Source organism: Colias philodice, chromosome 10 (assembly GCF_061535455.1).
Source record: "Colias philodice isolate Cphi_HAF_F1 chromosome 10, ilColPhil1 Martin Lab GWU primary, whole genome shotgun sequence".
NCBI classification, from domain to species: Eukaryota; Metazoa; Arthropoda; class Insecta; order Lepidoptera; family Pieridae; genus Colias; species Colias philodice.
In genome coordinates, this window is record NC_143095.1 from 1,263,181 (window position 1) to 1,289,402 (window position 26,222).

The following is a 26,222-nucleotide window of genomic DNA, read 5'->3' on the forward strand; positions in this document are numbered from 1 at the left end:
GATAATTGGATTGGAGACCTCGATGAAGTGGCTGCCATAGTGGTGACACAAGCAGAAGGTTCACCTCCGATTCGCGCACATATGAAGGGTCACGGATGCGTAGCTGTCAGGCTCATCGACACGGTTGTTATCGCAACATACTTCTCGCCGAATAAAACTCTTCCTGAGTTTGAAGCGTTTTTGGGAGAAGTGGGAACCCTGATTCAATGGGGTCGCCCTAACAAAATCATCGTTGCTGGAGACCTGAACGCTAAATCCGTGGCTTGGGGCTCTTCAGCTTCAGATGCCCGTGGAGATGTCCTCGTGGAATGGCTCGCGGCTCAAAACCTGGTCTCACTGAATCAAGGCACCGAACACACGTGTGTGCGCATGCTGGGTGGCTCAGTGGTGGACGTGACCTTCGCGAGCCCCTCTCTTGCCTGTCGTGTCAAAGGTTGGCGGGTCCTGTCGGAGGTCGAGACCTTATCTGATCATAAATATATCAGATTCGAGGTTCTCCCTACGACAGGTACTACGAGGAATACAAACCTCGATACCTCTTCGACTATCGAGACCAATCCGAGGTGGTCTCTTAAGAGCCTGGATGGACACCTACTAGAGCTAGCGTCCTTAATCAGGGCGTGGTGTCCGAAACCCGATACCATAAATGTAGATGCCGAAACGGAATGGTTTGCTGAGACAATGACGCAAGTCTCGGATGCCGCGATGTCAAGACTGAGAAAATTTCTCCCACAAAACAAAGTCTACTGGTGGTCGATGGAACATGCGCGGCTCCGATCTGCTTGTGTGACCGCCAGACGCCGATACACCAAATATAGGCGAAGGAGGGGACGCGTTGACTATTCTACCGCGGAGGAGGCCGAACGATACAGCAATTATCAGAACGCCAAAAAGGCTCTCAGAGATGCCATCGCGGTTGCGAAGGAAAGAGCCTGGGCTGAACTGCTAGACACGCTGAACCTGGATCCCTGGGGACGCCCCTACAGGCTAGTAATGAATAAGCTGCGTCCTTGGGCACCACCGCTAACAGCTACATTGGAGCCATCGCTGCTCCAAAGGGTAGTGACCACCCTATTTCCAGGTTGTAGTCTCAATGCAACCGACCTTGCGAGTCGAGTTGGAAGCATCGAACAGGAAGAGTTGACCTGCGATGAACCCTTTTCGGACGTGTCCCTAGCCGAACTGAAGGCCGCAGTAGACCGTCTGAAAAGGAAGACTACCACACCGGGCCCAGATGGAGTGCACGGTAAAGTGTTGTCCCTCGCCCTGTCGTATGGACTGGAGCAGCGTTTCTGTAACTTATTAACAGAATGCCTTAAGAGCGGGAGGTTTCCGGAGCGTTGGAAGATGGGGCGCCTAGTCCTGCTAAAAAAGAGCGGCAAACCGGCAGACTCACCATCAGCATATAGGCCGATCGTCCTCCTCGACGAAGCGGGTAAGCTCTTCGAGCGCATTATCTCGAGCCGCATTCAGACCCACCTGACAGGAATAGGACCAGACCTTCAGGACGCGCAATTTGGTTTTAGGCGGGGACGCTCCACAGTGGATGCCATAGCCCGCCTTCGTGACATCTGCGAAGGATGCGTCTCCCAAGGCGGGGTTGCACTGGCAGTATCCTTAGATATTTCCAATGCATTCAATACCCTGCCTTGGGACAAAATATTAGATGGCCTCGCCCGACACCAGCTACCGTTGTATCTCCGCCGTATCGTCCACTCATATCTCTGCGGGCGCAAAATTGCCTTCCCAAGGCAAAATGGTTGGGGTAGCCATAGCGTTGCACACGGTGTTCCACAGGGCTCCGTACTGGGGCCTCTTCTGTGGAACATCGGGCACAACCACGTGCTACGAGGAGGGCTGCCGCAAGGAGTTAGCGCCATCTGCTACGCTGATGACACCCTAGTGGTGTCCACGGGCCGGGATTTCAGGGAGGCGCGACTTCGAGCTACAGCAGGAGTGGCACAAGTAGTTGGTCGAATCAAAAGCCTAGGGCTAAAAGTAGCCCTCGAGAAATCTGAGGCTATATGCTTCCACGGCCACCGGAGAGCTCCACCACCCGGGGAAGAGATCGTAGTGAGCGGGGTGCCCATCCGAATCGGGCCCAGACTGAACTATCTCGGTTTGGTGCTCGATCCGCGATGGACATTCCAGGGCCACTTTTCGGCACTAGCCACCAAGCTCGGCACCACGGCAGCGGCTCTTTGCCGCATTATGCCAAATATTGGAGGGCCGAGCTGGGGGTGTCGCCGACTCTTCGCTGGAGTGGTAAGATCACAAGCGCTGTATGGGTGTCCGATATGGGCGGACAAACTGTTGACGCGTAACACAATCGTGCTGAGGCGGTGCCAACGAGTAGTAGCTATAAGAGTTGCTAGGGCGTATCGCACCGTCTCCTATGATGCGGTTTGTGTCATTGCCGGAACTGCTCCCTGGCATCTTGAAGCCGCTGCCCTGGCACAAGTTTATTGGCGCAGAACTGAGGCAAGAGAGAGGGACGAGAACCTGCCCTCTGAAATGCTCCAAGGATGGAAACAGGAAGCTCGTGACGCGGTGTTTCGCCGATGGCGTCGAGAACTGGACTCGTCCCGCGTGGGGGCCTGGACCTTGAACGCAATCAGCCCGATGCTCAAGGAATGGGTGGATAGGCGGTGGGGGTCGGTCAGTTACCGGCTTGTGCAGGTTCTGTCTGGGCACGGTTGCTTTGGCAGTTACCTGCACAGAATCGGTCGTGAACCGGCTCCCGCCTGCCATCATTGTAGCAGCCCTCAAGATACGGCTTTGCACACGCTTGTGGAATGCCCAGCATGGACAGAGGAGCGTAGGTCTCTCGAGAGCCTGCTAGGAACAGACACCCAGCTGACCCTGCGGGCCCTTGTAGAGACTATGGTCACTGGCGACACTGACCGTGCATGGAAGACCGTCGTCACTTTCTGTGCGACGGTTATGAAAAGAAAAGAGGACGCCGAGAGGGCCCGAGAGAACGACCCAGCGGCGGATCCTCTACGTCGGCGCAGACCCGGCAGGCGTAGGCGTCTTTATGACCAGCGCCAGCCGTAAACTACCTTAGAGAAAAAGCGCGGGGGGAGGTTTCCGTAGGTACGCGCATATTATAGTTATGCACGCGGCAAGGAAACCGGAGCCCCCCGCGGCGTAAGGTGGTTAGATCCGGAAATGGAACGACGATATTATTTAATATCGTCGCCCATTGGCACTCCCGGATCTCGAAGGGCCGCCAAGAAGCGGCAGTCGCCACAGACGGCGGGGGTACAAGGCCTGGCTGTTAACCCCCGCCGTTCAAGAGGATAGACGGCAACCGTTGGGTTTTAGTGGGTATGGCTTCGTGCGAGTCCCACATACCCCCTTGGACAGTAAAACTGTCGAGGGGGATGCGTAAAGGCATTTCCCAACGTAAAAAAAAAAAAAAAAAAAAAAAAAAAGAAGCTTTGATAGTTCTAATAGAAGTATGAAATAATATTCATCAATGTTGTGTTTTTAACCTGTAACCATGATTATTGCCAGGCCGATATTATTATCATCATCATCAGCCCATATATACGTTCCCAGTTCCCACTGCCTCCTTTGAGGGTACAGGTCATAATCCACCACGCTGGCCAAAAGCGGGTTGGCAGATGTCAAATGTCGTCGAACTTTTGATTTTTCGACATGTCGGTTTCCTCAAGGTGTTTTCCTTCGCCGTTTTAGCAGTGGTGATGTTATAACATGCGCAGATAAATGAAAAATATAAGTATTTATTATTATTAAATAAATAGGTATACGATTATTTTTTATATATTTGTATGCACATTAGAAGTTATATAAGCATTCTTACTCATGATCCATACAAATGTAACATGTCTAAGACTTCCTATCTACATAAATTATGTCTAGTGTCATTAAAAAAAGGTAAATTTATATGTTTTGCTCTTCATTCTTAGTCTATTTAATTCTTTATAAATTTTTTATATGTACATGATCCCTGAGTGCTATCCTACACGTATATAGGTATGTATATCCAGCACAAGCGCTGAAATAATTTAAAAAAACATTTAACTTTTAAGTAATTTCTAACATTATCGCTTTCAAAAGAACAAACAAACTCTTCAGCTTTAGATATATGTAATATTGTTGGCGTGGACATATAGTTTGTATTGAATAGACTCCGAAACTACCAGGCCGAAATTTAAAAATTAAAACTATTTTACAACTAGTAAGCTACAGGGTGTTACCTATATACCAACGCTATTTTTGAAGTGAAACTTTTTTTGCGTTGAGAGTTAGATTTCAAGGTCGCGGCATAGCAATACCATCACGTCATAGAGGAAGGCGATGATTTTGGTGTCTTTGAATCTTGCTAAAGAAGTTTCACTTCTGAAACTGTGCACGGCACACACGCTCTTTTTTTCTCCTAACCTACAGCCGGGGTCTTTGCCCGGCTTTTACATAAATAAAAGTAGCTTTGTAACATAAAATGATAGGCGTCGGATAACTCGACATTTTATTGGAAAAGCATGTCTGCCGAGGCAACACGATAAGCCTATATGCAAATAAACCCCTGTGGAGACAATAGCTTAGTCTTTTCTTATATTAACACCAGAATATAACTCCCTTTTCGTAGTTTTATGCAATATTCTAATAAAATAATTTTGCAATAAATTGAACGTCACGGTTACTGAAACGTACCTATATCATATTATAATATGGTTGGAGAAATTTAACTTTTTTTACCGATATCATGATAGCTAGGCATGATGGTAACTATGACAAACGGGTGAGACAAATATTAAAATTCCATTAATATAGGAATTTAACGAATATAATTAATAACAGTAGATAAATTCCTAAAAAATGACTGTTGGTTCTACCGTTCTACTGTTGTGAGTGAAAAATAAATGAAATATTTTTTTTTACTGTTGCCAGCAAATATTACTAACAGATAAAAAAATATTAATTAATTAAGGAACCATTAAATGAAAAGCGATGTATAAATTAAAATCACCAATTTAAATTTTCAAATTTTTAAATTTTCTCTTTTGTTTCAGATATATATACTGTGTATTAATATTAGAAATGATATTTCCGATATGATGCGAGTCAGCATATTCTTGCCGAGGAAAATCAAATCGAATACTTATTGCTATTCGTGTATTGCAACTCTAGTAAATAATATTATACAAAATAATACATAATAGTATCACAATAGTAGTGATGTATAAAATTGTGAAATTTTATTAATTATATGTATATCGAAAACACAAGTACAATTTTCGTTTATCAAATATACTAATTGGTAAATATGGTTATTGAGCAGTTACTAAATATTTATGTTCCTTCAATAAACATATGAGTTATTTTGAAAAATAAGCCGATGGTTAGGGAGCCAGGTGCAAATTTGGTTAACTATTTCCTCTCAAGAGATAATTCGTCAGACGCATGAGAGTATAGTATTATAAAGCCTCGTGAACGTCAGCTGGCGCTCGGTTGGGGGGGGGTGCCTCCCACGCACATAGGAAAAAAAATACATTCATTCATTCATTTCCTCTCAGCTAAAAATTTGTCAAATTGTAGCTAACCCAATATCTCAACGAAAAAAAATAGTCAGCTGGTTACAACATGGTGTATTATACGTCAGCTGGTGTCTCGAACATGAAAGTTAAATTTAAAGAAAAATTTATTTTCCGTTATTTCCTCTCAAACAAAAATTTACCTGATGATAGCTTATATGTAACTGTGGATAAATATATATGTCAGCTGGCTGTATCTTGGTGGAAAAACCGTCAGCTGATACGGGAGGCTACAACCGCTCTTCCCCCCAACCGAGCTCCAGCTGACGTTCACGAGGCTTCATAATACTATACTTTGATGCATTTTACTAATTACCGCTTGAGAGGAACTTGGTCATAAAATCTGCTGCTGGCTCCCGGACCACGAGCTTTTGAGTTCTTAGCCGATAAATAAGTGTGTTTGTTTTCTTTTATAAAATATTGTAGGACTTTGAATAGATTCCACCTTGAACTGTGGAGTATATTACACCCTCACAGAGGACGCCCGAGGCTCCTGTATTCCCTTATTCTAAACATATAAATTTAAGCATATATGTAGTTGGATTAAATATCGTTTCTTGAAGTTTATTTATTTTACTTTAAGAGCTGCCGCTTGCCAATTTTTTTTCAAGTTTCATAAAAAGTATACTATGTGACAATCCTCGTTATTTTATAACTATGCAATGATGGCGAACATCATAAAAACATATTTATTATGGATATTTAACTGTCTATAAAATTCTTTATTTTCGGAAAAGAAGAAGGTGGATGGATTGATGGTAAGCGATACCAGTTACCACCGCCCATGCACATTTGTAGAGACATAAATAAATTTTCAGGCCTTACGACTCCGTTAATACATTGTCGACTTTCAAAGGTATGGGTAAGAAAGAAGAGGAATAAGAACTGGGAAAGCTTGGGAAAAGAATACGAATTAATAACAAAAATAGACACTTCTATGTTTATAACAACTGTAGGAGTAAAAGTAGGTAAAAGGATTAAACAAATACTAAGATATGTAATTTATAAACGTGAGTCTCTTACATAATACAAGGCACCTCGTTTGCCCTAGGACGTAAAAACGGAATGAAGAAAAATACATAACCTGATGTTGTTGATTTATTATTCCGCTCTTTGAAGTACGGAGCTCTGCAAAAATTACATTTTCCTTAAGAATCATAGAGCGCTCGTATGTTATAAATTATAATATAAGCCCTAAAATAATTACAGATCGACCTCAATTTCAGGCGCCTGTAAACGTCGACGACGCAATGAATATTCAAATAGTCCATAATTAAAACTCGTTCCATATTTCACCAGTGTCACCCGAAATTATTCAAGGTCATAAAGATAGTATGACTTAAAGAAAAATTATTCGTGTAGAAGTTTTACGGAATTATGGAAATATTTTGATCGACTGACGGGAATCTCTTATATCTATATCTAATATCTTGCTGAATAGCAAGATAAGTAGAAAGGTGTACCTATAAGAGCTTCTGGAGTAGCACCATAGTGTTTAGAGTGAAATGTGACTTTTTTAACTAGATTTTACTTCAGTTATGTCTTTTTCGTTCACGATAGCTGAATCATGCTAATACCATACTTTGACTAATTCGTATGTGCGTTAGTGTGCCGTTTTTGAAGATAGAATGTTATGTTCGTATCCTATATCATATCATTGGTAGTCAGGATGCTTTGTTTAAAAAAAATGTATCGTACTGAACTATCATCATAGGAAAAGTATACAGTTCTAAGACTGAGATGGTTTTAAAAATAAATGTCTAATAGAATATGGATATTTTCCCTTCCTACGCACTCGCTGGAACTACCTACGTAAATTACTCCGAAAGTACTTCAGAAGTTAAATAATAAGTTTAAATTAAAATTCTAAAGGTCAGTAATCGAGTTAGGTTACCACTAGTACCTATAAATATACCTAGTAAATATTGTGAACTAAGTTTTTTAGAACTGTTGGAGGTATTATTTGAAAATTGGGCAATATTGAAAGCTGTGAAGACGAATCACCGGTTAGTATGGTTGGCATAGTGGCCCTGCCTTCCAAGTTCCAAGCCAAATATCGTGGGTTTGATTCCCACCCGGGGCGAATATTTTTTATTTATATATTAAAGAGAAATAAAAATCTTAATTTTTAAATATTATTTTAATTTGCAAATACGGAACTCATCACAAAGCCCCTCACAGACTCAACAACATCGCCTTACAAAACTTGTCTCGAGATTCGAGAACAGACTGTATTCATGAAACTTTTTGAGCCTATCACTTTATGGCACCTTTAAGAACTTTATTATTGGCAGTTTTGGATGTTTTAGCAATCTATGTTACTTACGAAAGAGATATTAGAAGAAATTTCAAGGAAAAAAGAAATGTGAGTTGGACTTTGTAGGAAAATATTAGTTATTACAGTCATTGACTGGTAATATTACAGGTTGTAAATACCTTACGAGAGTAGGTAAAAGTAGTTTCAGTGAATGGTTTTGTTACAAAAACAAAGCATAGGGGCAGCTTTCGAATTTTTGATAACAGCACGGTTAATTCGAAGCTATGGCTGCGTGACTACTTGCCCGTGCCGTAGGCATTTACGTTTCAAAGGATCAAATCGAATCCCAAGGACTCCACCCGAGTCGTGACAACGATTAGACGAGAACGGTGCATTAATCGAGTAATACTATTACGAAACTATAATATTGTGGAGTTAAGTTACGTTACGTAGGTATTTCAAGTTGCGAATTGCGATTGTTGACTACGTCGCGCCTGTAAAGCAGTTTGCACCGCTGCCGCGTCAGTCGCGCGCCATCCGTCGCGCAGAACGCACGTGTCTCTACGTCACGGCCCGCGACCGGTACACCTGTGCCTGTGTCATCGCTAACACGTAAACATAGTTGTCACGTTGGACAAGTGCAGCCAAGTGAGATCGGAGCGTCGCCGGCGTTGAACGCTCAAGAGTGACAGTTGCATTCTGCAGGTGCTTGCTTCTTTATTAATTGAAAAGTGATTGTAATGTGGTCACGGCCGCAGCTCACATGTCCGGCCCAGTTTTCACGATCGCTGCCTCCGTCTTAGAATTCCACTAGTTGCTTTGTTTGGCACAGAGAGCGGCGTAATGCACGTCGTAAGACTACACTTGTTGATTCGGTCGCGCAACCCTTTGATGTTTTACACCGAAGCGTCACGACTCATCTCGCTCAGTTTTCTATTCGAGATGCACGTAAAATCAACTTTCCAATGCTTTCTTTAGCGTTCCGTTGCGTTACAATTTTATTCGCATTTATAACGAAACACCTCATACATGATGTGACCAATCGAATCGTTAAAATTAACAATAATTGAAAGAATGAACGAGCAGTTATTTTTTTATAGCTAACATAAAATAGCGTAATAGATAAAGACACGAGTACATTTTCAATTGCAATGACATATTTTGTGGATTATTAGCAATTAGCATTCAACACGAGCTGTCGATGATTAGTAGGTTACTAGGTAAATCGATGTTTAACTCAAAATATCTATTTACCTACCTAGCCGTTAAAATATTGGAATATAAAACATTGACGGCATTTATCACCCCTGTCCCGATATAATTTTTATTACCATTTTCCTTATTATGATACATAGGTACGATTAAAGTTATTAAAACCTATCTAGATTCTGCGGCTTTGCACGATAACAGACTGAGATAAAACTGCTGCCCACGAATTTTTTCTGAGTGGGTTGCCTAAGTGCTTTATCCTAATTCCTAACTTAGCTGTAACCTTTTTAAGGATGTAAAGTACCTAACTAGTTACGTACGATACACAAAATAGTACGATAAAAATAAAATATCATACCCATTTTATTTTATGCCTTTTTTGTACCAACTCCAAGAATCTAGAGAACCTTCGTCGTAACTCGCAGGCTCAGATTAGTCGTAGGTAGGTACCTACCTAGCTTAAGAATAACATGTCCACATGTGACCTCTTTCTTTAGCTTTGTAGGTAAATCATTCAGATCACTCAGATAATAATTTTAGTTTTTGTGGCTCCGTTCTATAGCCTCTTTTTCCATCGAAATTATCAAAAAATATTCACATTACACATACCCATAGACTTACCTAATGTTACGATTTTCCGCTAAAATCTTATATATAAAATTCTCGTGTCACAATGTTAGTCTGCATACTCCTCCGAAACGGGTGGACCGATTCTCATGAAATTTTCTGTGCATATCGGGTAAGTCTGAGAATCGGCCAACATCTATTTTTCATATGTACCACGGGCGAAGCCGGGGCGGGCCGCTAGTATTAATATAATTGTCTAAAGGCTTATAAATGTCTCGAATAATGATGTTATAACAAACAATTACATTCAAATGTACAAGAAATGCGACTGTCAAGATGACAAAAGCACACAATAGAGTTTCACCCTTCAGAGCGCAACAATTTATGAAATATTTCTATTGAAGATGAATTTATTTCAATACAACTCCGTCGCAGTTATGTCGGCGATTTGGATATCCAACAAAATATACCATTTTATTAAAATAAACAAAGATATTTGTCGAGACAATTACCTAATTTCAAGCGTAAAATATTTAAATTATTCTGGAGTTGTCTATCTTTCATTTCTATCCTTGAAGACCCTTAGGAATCGCTTAGAAATCTTGCGAAAACAAGTGCATAATTACGCATTTTAAATATTATGACTATCATAGGCATAGACGCCTAAACATAAGAAAAATTTCAAAACACTTCATTGATGGTGATAGTGTTTTGATTGAATTGTTAAATAATTTATAGATGAAGCAAGGCTTTTATCTTCGTAATATATCTTCTGTATAACCTGACATTTTAATACTAACTATAGCATCCGGTTATTTTGCATAAACAGCTGAATAAAACTGATAATAGAGTAATAAAAGAAAATTGTAGGTAAGAGGTTTACATATTACATGTTATCAGAAATGATTAGCTGCTATTTATAGTAAAAATCAGAGGTTATGTTGTTAAACTTTATGCTCATTACAATAAAATGATACGCTACGAATAGATTAATGAATGTATTATAATCGCTATCATGGTTATGAGCAAGTTTAATTTTAAAGCGTTTATAAAAATAGATCGAGAAACAGAAAAGGAAAACAAATGTAAATCTATATATATATAAAACTCAAAGGTGACTGATTTAATGATCTATCAACGCACAGCCCAAACCACTGGACGTATCGGGCTGAAATTTGGCATACAGGTAGATGTTAGGACGTAGGCATCCGCTAAGAAAGGATTTCCCGAAATTTTTGCGGGAACGGGGAAAAACGGGGATGCACGTACAAAGTCGTGGGCGGAAGCTAGTCTTAAATAAATCTATATCTATAGATACTAATATTATAAAGCTGAAGAGTTCGTTTGTTTGTTTGTTTGAACGCGCTAATCTCGGGAACTACTGGTCCGAATCCGTCCGATTTGAAAAAATCTTTCGGTGTTAGAACTTATTTATCGAGGAATATATATCATCGGGTAAAACCGCGAGGCACAGCTAATGTAAGATATATTTAGGTGTACCTAATTGAAGTGAAGTAAGAAGTTCTTTTGTCATTAATTATACGAGATGCATATAATTACAACTTCCTGACATCTCGGACATGCCAGACAAAACGGTATTTTTTATCATTTATATTACCTAGTAGAGAATGTACTTGGTCATTTCACATTTGCAAGGCTTACATAAAGACAGATTCAATATATAGAGAAGCCCTTTAGAGACATTCAATGTATTGTGAGACACTAGCCTTTATTATTGTTATATATTAAACCTGGTGTGTAAGTATCGGGTGCTAGTTAGCTCAACAGAGTTTGTCGCGTGAACTTGTTAGCGACTACATTTCCTATTGGTTTCCTATTTGTATGACAGCAGCGCCTCTGGCGGTTACGTGGCAAACTAAATTGATATTCATATCAATTTATAATATTTTTACTTTTGTATTGAATCTATTTAAGTATGTGCAACACTCATGACTGTAAAACAACCAAAAATACCTGAACAATTCAGTAAAAGGACGCAGTCAAGTTGAACGAATAAATATTTTAAATCTTCATCAGTTACTGGGCTATTGAGATTTCCAATTTGTTTAAAATATTATTTTGGGAAATATAAATTTGATAATATGTAATATGAACATAAAAAACGGATTGTATGTCTTAGGGAAATGAGAGTCTGAGGAACAATCGATTATAGATTTCTATTTTAAATTTTTGTTAGGTTTTCCAGTACTATGCAAATCTTGGGCATTAGTAAATATAAATGAATGATCAAAGAAATACGTGATTTATAAGTCTGTGTAACAGAAATTGTAAAAGGTTTTAAAGGCACATTTATTTAAAATACGGATAACTTGTATGATTGTATCGTTCATTGGGTATCATTTCATTCGGTTTCACATTTCTCTCTCGGGGACCACACGTTATATATTTTTTTCATATTTGGAGATAGTAAGGAGTGCTTCATGATTTAATGCCATTTTATTGGTATCAAACATGTTGTTACTTATTATAATGGCCTGTTAAAAGCAAACAATTTATTTTAAAGAAATGTTCAGTTATCACAGTTAATTGGGTGTTTCGAAAAAATCAAAAGACAAGTAACTATGAGAGTAAATAAGGTATTTTATTTTTTGTATTATTATTTAAATTTATTTTTATAATAGCTATTTTCTAATAGTCACGCGAGGTCTGAAATTATATTTGACCAGTGTCAATGCATTCTATAATATGATCCCATATTTCACTATTGATATGTTCTAATATAGTTTTTATTTTAGACTACAGGCCCGTGTTGAAAAAATTATGGGTCATTTGACCCACCACCTGACCTATCTAGAATGATATAAGAGCATAAAATAATAAGATTCAGCACTATGACGTCACTTGTAAGCTGTCCACCTGAGTGCAGATGAGAATTCGAAGGTTCAGGTAGAGATTTTCTCTCCTTGTCTCCATGATTTTTGTACGGCGTTGCGGAATAATTGATTAAAAGTAGTATAGAAATAGTATGACACAGATGCCGTACAAAATCAAATGACCAAATTTACCCCGGCAACTGTCGAAAAATAAAAATAAATTCCGACTTTGTGGACCACCATTTTTGTACGGCATCTGTGTCATACTATTTCTATACTGCTTTTAAGCCATTATTCCGCAACGCCGTACAAAAATCATGGAGACAAGGGGAGAAAATCTCTACCTGAACTTTAGAATTCTCACCTGCACTCAGGTGGACAGCTTACGAGTGACGTCATAGTGCTGAATCTTATTATTTTATGCTCTTATATCATTCTAGATAGGTCAGGTGGTGGGTCAAATGACCCATAATTTTTTCAACATGGGCCTGTAGTCTATTTGTAATCAGCTGTCTTTTAAGTTTACATAAGAAATTTTTATTTCTACAACGTTTTTTTCATTTTAGCTTGGCGCTACTAAATTTTTTCGAATCAGGACAATATTTCATTCAATGTGTTATTTGATGACCGCTGAAAGAAGTAAACGATATTATACTAAATACGAACATACCTAAACGTGAAGAATATTTATAGAAATCTTATTTTATTATGTATCAAAATCTCAGAAAGATATTTTTTTTAATAAAGGGTTAGCCTTGAATTAGGCAAATAACACGGAAGTGTTAATTCAAAAAAATTGGTATGTTATTGCCCTTTACCCAGTACCTACAAGAGGACGAAAGCTTTTTTGCCTTTATTTTTTTGGAAAAACACATCCTGTCGCGTAAATTAAAATATCAAGTTTCAAAACTGTGTTAATTAAGTTGTATAATTGTTGTGTTGATTGGTAAACAAATTATATAATCTATATTGCATGGACCATAGATAATAAATCATAATTTTGGCGCCAAATTAGAATGGTCGAAAAAACATTAATAAATAGTCGCTGAGTCGATTTTCCTTATACATTGTTGGACATGTTATTGTTTAAGCAGCTTTTGTCAACGCTCCGTCGGATAAAGTCATATCTATTGATGATATTGATCGTCATAAACGTCTCTTTATTATGTTCCTTGAGAATAGCACGGAAATGACATTGGATTAAGCGTAAAGGGTTTCTTTGGTATATGAATTTACATTCATTTTTTAACGTCCAGTTGTTTCTATCTCTTCTTATTTTAATAGATTTTATAAATGCAAAAGTGTATTAGTTTCTCGTTCATTCTCGTCGCACGGTAATGGTTTTATGGTATAATTTTTATGTCTGGAGATGTTAGGAGGCTAGAGATTGATATAGGCGTTCACCGCAGTGAAACGTCCAAGTCTTTTGACAATTTCCTTTGAACTGAAGTGGTGGGTAACAGCTTGGAAAACACAAAATTGTTAAATATAACGTTCAAGTTGCGGGTAAAACATCTGGGCTGATGCAACTATCATTTTACCGAGATCAGAAGTAAGAGCGACAATTCAATGATAATGTTGCAACAAACCTTGAAACGGCGCTGTTTGAAAGCATTTTTTCACATTCTTAAGATGCGTCACTGTTTGCTGTTGATGTGCATTCTCCTGCAATAGTGTTACACTAAATATGTTGTTAGCAGCATCCATTAAGATCCCTTATCAGTAATCAGGGGTTTATTTTATATTTAGCTTCGTAATAACGAAATTTTTTTTATTTTATATTTTGGATATTGTTCGCTGACAATACTCGTTAATTTTTCAGTTTTGTTACAAAGGCAATAGTTATATGCAAATGTTGTGAATGAACCCCTTGTGTATGCTTCGCTCAGGATGAACCAGGATAAAATAAAATATGTTTATTTAATCGGTGTAATACCGATTTATTACCTTAAGTCGTTATTAACACAAAAAATAAAAACTATCTATCTGTTCAGGATGTAAGTTATTATAATATTGTACACATCAGTAGGCAGGTATAGAATTATGAGCTAGATAAAAAATATATATATATATTTAGGTATATGAATAAAATATTAATGTAAGTACGCTACACGTACCTATATGCCGAAAGGTGCCGAAAGGGAGTTGTTTCTGTATCACTATCTAATGTCCTAAAACTCCTAAACTTGTTACTATTTTCACAATATAATAAGTTGCTAAACTACACTTTTTTATTGTTTTTGACCTTTGAACATTAGATCGATATGATCAGATGACGTTGTTTTTTGTAAAAAAGAAATCAAAAAAATTACGTAACGCGAAATCTTTATTTGTGATATAAAAGCATTTTCTATTGTTTGAATGCTTTTAATGCAATAAGTGGTTGAATTGTAACCGCATTGTTAAGCAATGTATTTTACAGTTACAGTTTATTATTAGAATCGAAAATGGACTTTGCTTCCTATTTTTTCGACCGCTTTATAATGGTAGTTAGTGTTTTCTACAAAATTCGTTAGATTAGATAAAAATCACACATTATACAAAATATTTAATTTTAAGACGAAAAAGACAAGGTTATTATCAATCCAATCAAATGAGTAATTTCATAGAGATTGGTTTTCTCATAATTAATCAAAGCAATAAAGTAGTTTCTAAATATTAATTTGAGGGAAGTAGGAAACTTAATGACTATGATGTAAGGATTATTTTCATTTCAAATTGACTGTTTTTTGTTAAAAAGTATTATATTTGGTTATGAATAAATGAGTTCGTATGTTTGTCTTTTACGTTGAAACATGTCTTTTGAAATTGCATGGAAATAGCTCGAAAGATTGAAAGTGTTCTTAAACTAAATCTACATACTTTTAATTATTTTCATGTAATATTCTTGAATTTACTTGAAACGGATAATTCTAAATTCCAAATTTATGCACTATTATCATTTGAAATAATATAAGTTTATCTTCACAGAATATTCAATAATTTATTTCTACAAGAAAATTTTCAACAATTTAATTATCTAGAATATTTTTATAAGATTAGCTAAAACAATTTAGCGATCATAAAGTATTTGAAGGAAAGACAAACAATAACCGCGCATGGACGTGTATTCACACATGATCTAACAGAAACTATTTTGATTTATGTAGATATGCGGCGAAATTTGCGTGTATGCGACTTTCGATATACCATTATTTAATGTTTATTAAGTACCTTTTATGTTATTGGGATTATTTGTAATATTAATTCTATATTTAAAGGTTAAAATTGTTGCGTTTATAATGCGTTTATACGTAATCAATAGGAAATAATTGCAAAATTATGTATTTCCTTATAATTTTAGTTAATCACAAATCTGCAAATGGGAATAATGTAAATTATATAAATGTCATTCGAATATTCTCGAATTTGAAATATGTGCACTTATATGAACGTATTTAAAATTTTGTTTATAGATATCCCGAAGATACACGTAGACGATTAAACTTCAATTGAATTTATTTTAATGAATATATTCTCAATACTCATATTACAAAAGCAAACAGACTAATTACTAAAACACACCTATCTAAAAACAGGACGAAAGAAAAAACATAGGAAAAAACGTACGATGATGTAAAGAAGAACTACCATGTATGGGATCTGGTTTTGGAATGTACATCAGTTCGGATTACATTGCCGCTAGTGCAGTATATTTTGATACACGTGAAGTATACAGAAATGGTTACAAACGAGCAATCTATGCTAATACGTCTGCAAATCACGCAATCTGCATAGACTGGAAATTGTGATACAGTGTTATGCGCGTATTACTTACACAAGACCAGTTAATAAAACGTAGGTACAAATCATGAAGACTATTTCTAAACAATTACTCAAACATATTGATAGTTGTGGAGATTGTGGGTTAGGATGATTGAAATGAACAAAGGCAAATGTCAGAGGCGTAACCTTTACGCATTGGAGAGAAAATCGTAAGCAATACAGGAAAACAGCGGCGTTTTAATCAAAATGTCATCAGGAGCACGTGTTTGGAAGCCTAATAGAAAACTAAGGATGAATCCATACTCATTGCTCCTTTTGCAATTCCACTTATGTTGGTATTGTGTAATTATAGAAATAAATGTAGGTACAAGCATCTTTTGAATGACGTACACTACGATGTAAGCTGCTAATTATAAACAATAGTTTATTGATTATTTAGAAATAGTTCTGCTTCATACTTCACTTGAGTTCACTACAGATAGGACATAACTTAAGATGCAGGTATATTGGCTTGGTTTATGGTTATAACTTTATAAGAGATGTGATTGCAATGTAAGACCATGAGTTAGTGGTAACTTGGCGGTTGGCAAATGTGAAGTATTAAATGTAGTATGATTGACAGTTTTGAGCCCATCCAAATTGAGAAATAAAACTGGCATATCGTCGGAGGGATTTGTGCACATATTGTCGGTAGGACAAAGGTTAATTAAACTTGTTGTTACGAACCTAATCGAATACATATGTTACTTTGGTTTATATCCTCTTAATAATTAAAACGCAAGTGATTTACATGATGGATATTGTTCCGTAGACCGTACTCCTGTTGGTGAGATGATAAAGAAATTACCGACAGTAAGCTTAAAATAACAGCAGTTCCATATAAAATACATCATGAAATACATAACCACCTAGTTTTCAAGTCGGTTGGAAATGGGACAGTATTTGTGTCAGCAAATGCGACAAATGCAAGAACATCAAAGCAGCATGACGTGCGCGGTATAATACCTTGTAATGATAATTTACTTGAACTATATGTGTACGCTAAATTACAGAGGAATTAGATGTAGTTGTGTGGTCTATCTGAACTTAATGTTAAACGATTCATCTTCTTGCTCACGTGTTAAATTATACTTGAAATATTACGATTTAGTATAGTTACATGGCAACGTCTATTTATATGACAAAATATCCAATAGACTCCGTGTTCATAAAAGTGAAAATAAGGTTCTGTTGGAAATACGGGTGTTGCCGAGTTACTTATATTGACAAATATTTATAAGGGACAGAGAACCGTTCTTTAAAAATCACTATTCTTTAAGATCATCGTGAAAGGACTATTCTTTGAGGCGTTTTCAATTGGAAAAATCGTCGCGTCTTAATCGTTCACTGTGAACTGAGTGTATAGAAATGTTTTACAAAGCAGTACGCTATTCTCATAATAATGCAGATTACGTAACGAAGATTCGCTGAGATACATTCGGACCGTTCACCGGAAATCCTTTGGGTAATTCTTAATTGTGTATCGAAATTGTTATGCAATGTAAAAGCCTTTTATGGACATTGAGATGAGCCCAAAACATATGTTAGAATATTTCATAACTCGCTTTTGTTAACTAAAAGTGAACATCTTTTAAGTCGAGTATTTTTGCAACAAGAACCTGTATATTAGACCTAACATTTTTCCTGTTAACTTTGTAACATTAAGTAACCGGTCAGAATGATGAGCGATTGTACTGTTTCATTACAATTTGGCATATAAAAGTTGCATTAGATTTCAGGCTTACAAAATGATGGCGATTTTGAGCCACTCGTAATCTTCTGACATAATATGTATTGATTTTATGTTAATACACACCCACACTATGTTCAAAATAGCCTTTCGTATTATAAGCTTCAATTATTTTTATATTCAAACAATAAAAAACAAAGCTTTATAATCGCTTGTCCCGACAGTGGAATATTTAAAGTCATAAACAAAATGAGTTTTATCCGCGCAACCAATTAAGATAACTAGAACGATAAATAATGCTACATATATGTTATACATTTGCATAGTAACGGAAATATTTTCCGTTGAAATGACCTGACTCAACTTGAGGAATAAAGTTTTCGCATCACTGCCTTATGTGTATTCTGACCTATTTCTGTCAACGCAATTACGGGGATATAATTAGATAGGAAAGGACAATGGATACTAGGATTCTTATTTCTTACTGGATGGAAAATTGAATTAAAGGTATAGAGCTTTTTCCTTCGGCCGTTTGTCAAAATAGTTTACGTTTATATGCTCTGTATTTCAAAGATAGATGTTCAATAAAAGCGAGGATAAGTGAAATAATTGAATACAAATTTTATGAATAAGTACATAAAATGTCTAGAGAACGTTTAAAAGCTTTCCTTCTTGGAGTAAAAAAAAATTATGTTCATAGTGTTTGCTCTTATCCTTTAGGTCTGAGACGATATTTGCGTACGATATTTCTGCGTCAAAAACATCGCAAATGCGTGGGTAGTAGGTACAATACTATATCAACCTAGTTTGGGATCGACCTAATTGTATAATGTACTTGTACCCTTCATATTTGAACATTTTCTGATTTACATATTATGTATTTGAATAATACGATTTCTGGATAACATGTTCATCAAGTGTTTGGTTCTAAAATATTTCATAAAACATATATTGTCTTTTCTTTTAGAAAACGTAACGAATCTCTATCGCAATCAAAGTTTTTATTTCATTAATCGACATATTATTCGTTTGGTCATCGGAATTTTTATGTTGTTTAGTTATAACGCTACCAATAGTTATGTCTGATGCTTATTGCTGCATCATGAGGTTACCATTTGTTTTGCGATAAACATTTTCATAAAGCCTTCAAGAGTTTCGACCTTGTTCAGTAAGTGGTTAGTGTCATTGGTTAAACCTGATTATGTAGATCGATAAAATGTACGTTTTTATCAACGTTGATAACAGTTCATTATTCTAGGTCCAGTCGTGAGACCTAAATGCAGTGGATTGATAAAGCGTTCGGAATGCCAAGGCTGTTCGCCTTTTCTCTACACATTGCTAATAAAAACTTGACAATTTAGGTGCGGTTTGATAACTTTTTTAGGTCTCTAAGGCCGTGTACTTTTACGATTTTTATTAGCAAGCTTTGATTGCTAAATGGTTTATTTAGTTTAGTCTTTATTGATTGATTATTTTTTCTTTATTTGGTGTTTCATTGGTTTGACGTTTTCAAAAGTTTTAGTGCTGGTTTTCAGTTCATGAATTCCATTATTTCTGAATTTTAATTTAAACAAATCCAGTAACAATATTTTAACCGATCTTTTTAAGAAATACCTACGCTTTCAAAGCTGGCAAATGACGTTGGAGCGAGCGTAAATCTGAAGGTGGATTTATTTTGTTAGATTTTTTTATACTTTTTACGTGATTATTCATTAATCGATTCTTCACCGCGTATTTATCATGTAAGTAGACTCCGTTTTTAAAGCAATTACGTTCTTGAATTAGCTCTTGATTATTATGGGATGAAGAATCCCATTATAGGAGTTTTATACATTATGTCTATTATGATGATGTCATACGAACCTGTTATAGTAATTTGTCAATACTCTGACCAGATATGATGTAATTACGCTTCACTAGGACTTCACACTTGCCACTAAACCGGTTCCAAAATATTCACTCTTGTTTTGTTTTGCTGCATCTCAGATTTATTTATTGACTATGTCATAAATAATCCGACCTTTCTGAGTACCTTTGGAAAAAAGAATAATTGGTTATTTAATAAAGCGAGGATATTTATAGGATAATTTATTGTAATCTTATCAAAATCAGAGTGTCGATTATTGAAGTACCAAAAATACTATTATTGTCTACTTATAGACTAACAAGTAAGGGTAGTCCAAGTTGGAAAAGCTAATCAATGAATGGAAAAGTTACCTAGTTTTACAGGTTATACAAATTTCTTCAAAAGCTGCGTTTTCCTTAGCAACATGTTCTCAAAGAAGCCTTATAATGTGTGTTCCAATTTGCAGGTTCATAGTGATAAAACAATCTAACCTCAAATTCGCACGAAGTACAAAGCTCCTCGTTTTCAATCATTTAGTTTTGCGTAGGTGCTGGAAAGGCTAATATTTATCATGATTATAGAGATACGTGTTACCGATCACCTCGTCTATCATATGTGGGCGGTTGTATCTGGGCTATTTTGCCATGTTTTAGGGCAATTGATCGTGCGTATGTGTGCGTATGTCTCCGATATGTGCAGTGTTTCTGAGTAACGAATATGTAAGTGGGATGGCAATGAAATGCCAATTGACATTCGAATTTTAGCGTTTTTCTGGGAATGTAGAAACACTATGAGCTGTGTTAACCCTACGGGAAATTAGCTTTTCAGTGTTTTTTTTCACAATATCGTACCAAATTGCCAGTCATCAGGTCTTTGTAATGCTATGTCATTACGGAGCTTCCTGCATTCCAAATGAATCGATTTTTCTCCCAGTGGGATGCTGAGAATTTGTTTCCGGAAAACTGTTTGTTTACTAAAAATGCCCGATCGAAATGCCCTAAGTCTGTTGGCCGAGTTAGAGTCACTTTCACTGGCCAGTGACGCAACGCCTACTGCTTTTTGTTGCGGCCACATTCACTAGAGCTTTTCAAAGTTCAATGGATCAGTTATGTTTCGAAGTGAACGGTAACATTATGGCTATTTTGTAACCGTCGGCACTTAATTACTCAATGTGTAAATCTAATTTTATATTTGTAAAGAGTTTTTAATTACTGTACGACCTTGGTTCTTTAAATTGAATGTCTTTGAGATGTTTGCTCGTCTGCTGTTTGCAGACTTTCTTAGGTCTAAGGTTTAATATACGAATCTTATTTCGCGGCGATATGTGAACAATATCGAGTTAAAAAATCCATGTTCAAAAAGATCAAGGAAAACATATTTGAACTTGAAAAAAGTCAAGACAAATAAAATTTTGTTATTGAGGTGTGATTTCACAGATACACCATAAAGAAATTAACATGTTAGCTTCTAATAGACATTGGAACTAATTAAAAAAAAATAGCTTGTCAATAGTGATAAATTTGATAAGTGGGTGGAATTTTTTTTCTTATATTCGAATGAAATATTTATCCCCACACGGTTTTGGTTTATATACATTATGCAGTGTTCGCACTATTTGCCATGTATTCGGGTTGCCTTGAATTATAACTTAACGCTTATTTGCGATAAGTGGCCCTATAAGTAAAAGTATTACGCCAATTAATGACATTATTTTTACACAACTTATATTTCAACTATTTTAAGTGCTCATGAATAATGTACTAATCTTTGAAAGTATGTGTTGGGTTTAGATTTGAATTTTAACTAGTTGATATGACGGTATATATTTACTCGTACTCAATCTCATAAAAATGCTCATGTTTTACAGGAGAATTTTGCAAATAATCACATTTAATTTAATGGGAGTCACGATCAAGTTCACAAAAAACGGCGTGGTTTTTAATGTAATTAATAAACGTCACATTGAAAATTAAACTCATCAAGCAAGTATTATGTTGTATTCATATATTAATAAAAAACAGGAGATAAATACATCATATTATTCACGAAATAATACAAGTTAATTATGCTAAGTATTATTATTTCATATGAATAAAGAGCTTTTTGGACCATTTTTCATAATTTTATAAAAATATTAGTTTTATTTACTAAAACCGAGTAATAATTGCTTCTAGGTATCTAAACTTAATTGATAAAAAGGCTGTCCAAATTTGCTCCACGTCTAACATTAGCGACATCGATTTAATAAACATTGTAGGGTATAAAATTAGTATTCATAGCTGGAGTAAGAGCCTCTGACGCATCTTTAAATTCTTTACCGTTAATAAATCCAATTTGCGCGGATTTGTTGACGGTTTTAGAATATCTTCCACGACTTTGCAGCGTACGTAACGTACTACGTAATATAAGTTGTACTCTAGCCCTTGTTAACGACTAAAAATATTATATGAGAGTGACGTGAGATCCTTTTAGGGTTTCGTTTGATTGTTGCTAAATTATTGTATGAAAATTTTAATGGTCTTATACCACAAAACAATTTAAACGCAGTCTAACTTTAAACCAGGGATCTGTCACTTTAATTATTGTCTATGTGAAATACGACAAAATAAGATTAAAGAGAACCCGCGCTTAAAGATAAACCCTGTCTAAGGTTTTTGCGGTAAGTCGGTAAGGTTTTAAAAGTATGGTTTGGTTCCGCTAATGTCAGGGTTCGGTTATGTTAAGGGATTTTCCTTATGGATGTATCCAGCCATTTGTATGCAAAACTAATATGTTATACGAATTAGGTATAGAGCTAAGGAGAGAAAGGGGTAACTTAATGTTTAATATCATTTATAAAATTGCGTCGATTGTATGTGCCTAATCAAGAAAGTATTTTTATCTACAAATCCTCTAATCTTTCAGAAACGCATATGAATATTTGTTGTGTTTACTATTTTGCATTGTACCTATATATATCTTACAGCACTTTTTGTTACATAAAAGGTTAGTTTACGTTGACATAATTTAATTATAGTTCATGTAATAGCTTGTTCGGTTTTGCGAACAATTTACAATTGTACACTTCACCAATTAGAATTTCACATCCAGTCCTAACGACGATCGTGCCGTTCCAGAAAAAATGGATTTTTAGGATTTCTACTAGAAAATCCACTAAAATTCTCTTGTTTTCTGTATTCCGATAAATTTTATTATTTAGTCCGTGTTCGATTAGAAAAAATCTTACTGAATTTATTTAACAGATTGTATACTTAGGTAGATCTATAGAAGAAACATGCAGAAGTTTTTTAGCATAGTTATATAGGTCAAGTATTATAAAGATTACTTATAACAATCCCAAAAATTAACATCCTTCCAAACCTCAATAACATCAGCTTAATGAATATAAACGTTAACTAACAAAAATCTTAGGAATATTTAAATTAAAACAAATTTATTGTTTATCGGAAAATACAATATACCTAAAGCCTTATTTATTGTTTATCGGAAAATATAATATACCTAAAGCGTTAAAATAGTCTTTTGTTTATGAATTAACTGGCTATGTGAATGGAATTTTTCAATTATCAGCGAGTTATACCCGTTTAAATAATTAGCATTCATCAATTCAAAACACATAAAAGTTATTATCATGCACAACTGTTGCCGAGTGCAGAAAAATAAAATTATTAGTTTTTGAAATGTCAACAATCTGTGTCCTAGATAGCCTATACTGACATTCAATTATCGACTTTATTGCACACGCAATAAGTGCTGGTGTCCAATTGAAATAGGTTCGTTAAGGTTTGCCTGCATTTGCGACTGTATTAATTGATTTATGGCCAAATTATTGGCTGGTTGTTTTATATTTGGGGCGTTTCGTTTAAGATGCATAATAAACTGCATCTTATGTTATCATCGTCTCACCAACATCACTATGACCAGTGATGAATAAATAATACCATCAGTCAGTTTAATTTCTATTTCTGTGGTATTTGGGCTTACCATATTATCGTTAAATTAATGGGGTTTGTTTGATTTCATATTATATCGTAGCTTCAATTATAGTATTTTTCACACATTATAATATGTTAGATGTTCCTTTAAACAGTCCCGTGTCTTAGTAATAAACTCTTTAGATTAATAAAATTTGGTCTGGTATATAAATGACGTTATAACGCTAATTGCCCACTTGCCTTTAAAAGCGAAATCGATTAACCAGATGTTAATGCATCTGCTCGTACTCTTAAATCGTGAAGGACTGCTCTATGCCGAGTCTAAAACAGAATTACCTAAATATTTGCAATCGTCTGAACCCGCCCTTAGCAACAAAAGTGAGTGTCCCAAGGTTGTCCGCTCCGTCTAGTCCATGCACGGATTTAACGGTTTAACACAAAATCAACTCAAATTTATCACCCATAAGATTCCTAATCCAATGCCGTATTTCTTCATCAGTTCACGTTATCAATGCAATGCGAATTGATCTCTAAAAACATATTAATAAAGTTAATAAGTGTGTCTAAGTTTTTCTCACATGTCTTTGTATGGAAGTTGCTTTCCTTGCGTACTTTGATTTATCGGTGTGTTTTAAATGTAATTGATCTGTTACCTTTTTTTTTTACGAGATGTAGGTCGGTAGAACGGAGTTGGTATGTTGGTGTTGCAGTTTATTTTGATAATGCCAGAATTGGTTAAATAAGCTTATAAGTTTTAACGTGTGTTGCGTGCTCGTAAGATATCAGAATTGTAAAAGTTTATAAACCTTTCTATGGTTAAGTTTTCGGAATGAATTCAAAGTTAATTGTACCTCTTTATGAAGTAAATATTATGTTTTTCATTTGACCTTAAATAACAGTTAAGAAAGGCCTTATGTCAATTTTGTTCTATTAAACTTTATTCCTCTTTTTGCAATATTAATGATACGCCAAAATAATGGACACGTTAAACAAACAATACTTTACCTTGAACTTTGTAGACTGAAGTGATTATTTCCTACGATTAAAATAAATATCCACAGGATCAGGAAGTTGTCACAGAAGGTCATAGTTTTTATACGTTTATGATATTGCGCCTGCAAAATAGTTTTTGCAATACTGGAATTTTCTTGGTGTATGTTTTAAATTTGTTTCTTGGTACGGAGATAGGATTAGTAAGTATGTATTATAGATATTATCTTCAATTTTTATTTGACGTTTCGTTATATATTTCTTTAATTTTATTTACCTTCTACAGATATTATTGGCGGCTATTTTCAGTAGAAGCTACTTTCGAACCGGAATATTTTCTATGCATTATGAAAATCAAATGCATTTATGAAATGACGTCTAGTTGAATATTTGAGTCTATTTTGAATTAAATTATTTTCCATCGAGTATACTTATTTACTAATATATATTCTAGGATATAAGAGTAATGTAACGTATTAAATCGACTATGGTATATTGATTATAGTTAAATAATAGATAATACCTAGAAACGAAAAATGTCAAGGCTGTACTGCGGTATTTGCATCAATATGCGCGCGCGCAACGGTAACAAGTAACAAGTAAACGGCAGTTACCTATAATGCATTTTTATGAAGATAATAGTTAATATTATGCAATAGAAATATGATTTGATTAATAGCTTCCATTGAAGCACTTAATTTATAATAGATTAACAAGGTCGTTCTAAGGTCAATAGGTTGTTTAAAATGAATCAGAAAATGCTGAGGTATGATGAAAAGTATAGGTACATTATTATTTATTACCTATAGTAGCATCTACATTAGAATTTGCACGTGACAAAACTGGAACTGAACCCAAAATATCTTTTAATCAACGATGCTTTTTAAGGAAGAACGTGCCGCTATGTATGTGGAAATTAGGAAATATGCACCTGCTTACGTGGAAAGCGTGTTTCTTAGTACATATATATTTTTAAACAAATGATCATGAGACATTAAGAACTTTTTGGAAATTACATTTTCATATAGGATAAGTATCTGCCTATAAATAGACATATTAAACGGAATCGCTTATCACCAATCGGTCAAGCGAGGTTTGGCCACTGAGATTGCGTATGAGATGATTGACGGGCTACTAATGTGTCCAAATAGTTCCAACAAAGACGTTTCTTGGTTATGTAGATGTACTTAGTGGTCCAGATCAAAGAGATAGGATATGTAAATTGGAACCGTGATAACAAGGATCGCGTAGTCGAAATTCGTAAATATTAGGGACTTAACTGGATTGCATTACTCAAATAGTTTGGAAAATCCAAAAGTGCACGCCTCATAATTTTTTTTTAATAATTATTTATTAATTATTATTTTTGTTTATTTAATAACAATTAAACCACATCGAATCAGACCCTGAAAAATGAAAGGGTTCTATTCCTGAGCATACTCAAGCGTAAGAGAAAAAAAAGACTCGATTAGTAAAGTATTTCGGTCGCTATCGTGTTAACAAGAAAATCCTCCGCACATACAGACACA

General features: G+C 35.6%; 1 protein-coding gene and 1 long non-coding RNA gene across 2 annotated transcripts in view; one reads left to right on the forward strand and one right to left on the reverse strand.

Annotated features, from left to right (window-relative positions):
• The window catches only part of LOC149485003 (uncharacterized), a 126,006-nt gene that overhangs the window by 96,232 nt on the left and 3,552 nt on the right, over positions 1-26,222 (reverse strand). The gene's annotated exons all lie outside the window — the stretch shown is intronic.
• The window catches only part of LOC149485009 (terminal nucleotidyltransferase 5C), a 192,987-nt gene continuing 175,102 nt past the window's right edge, over positions 8,338-26,222 (forward strand). Inside the window, exon 1 of the mRNA XM_089699699.1 lies at positions 8,338-8,523. The gene's annotated coding sequence lies outside the window, so the exon portion shown is untranslated. The remainder of the gene's footprint in view (positions 8,524-26,222) is intronic.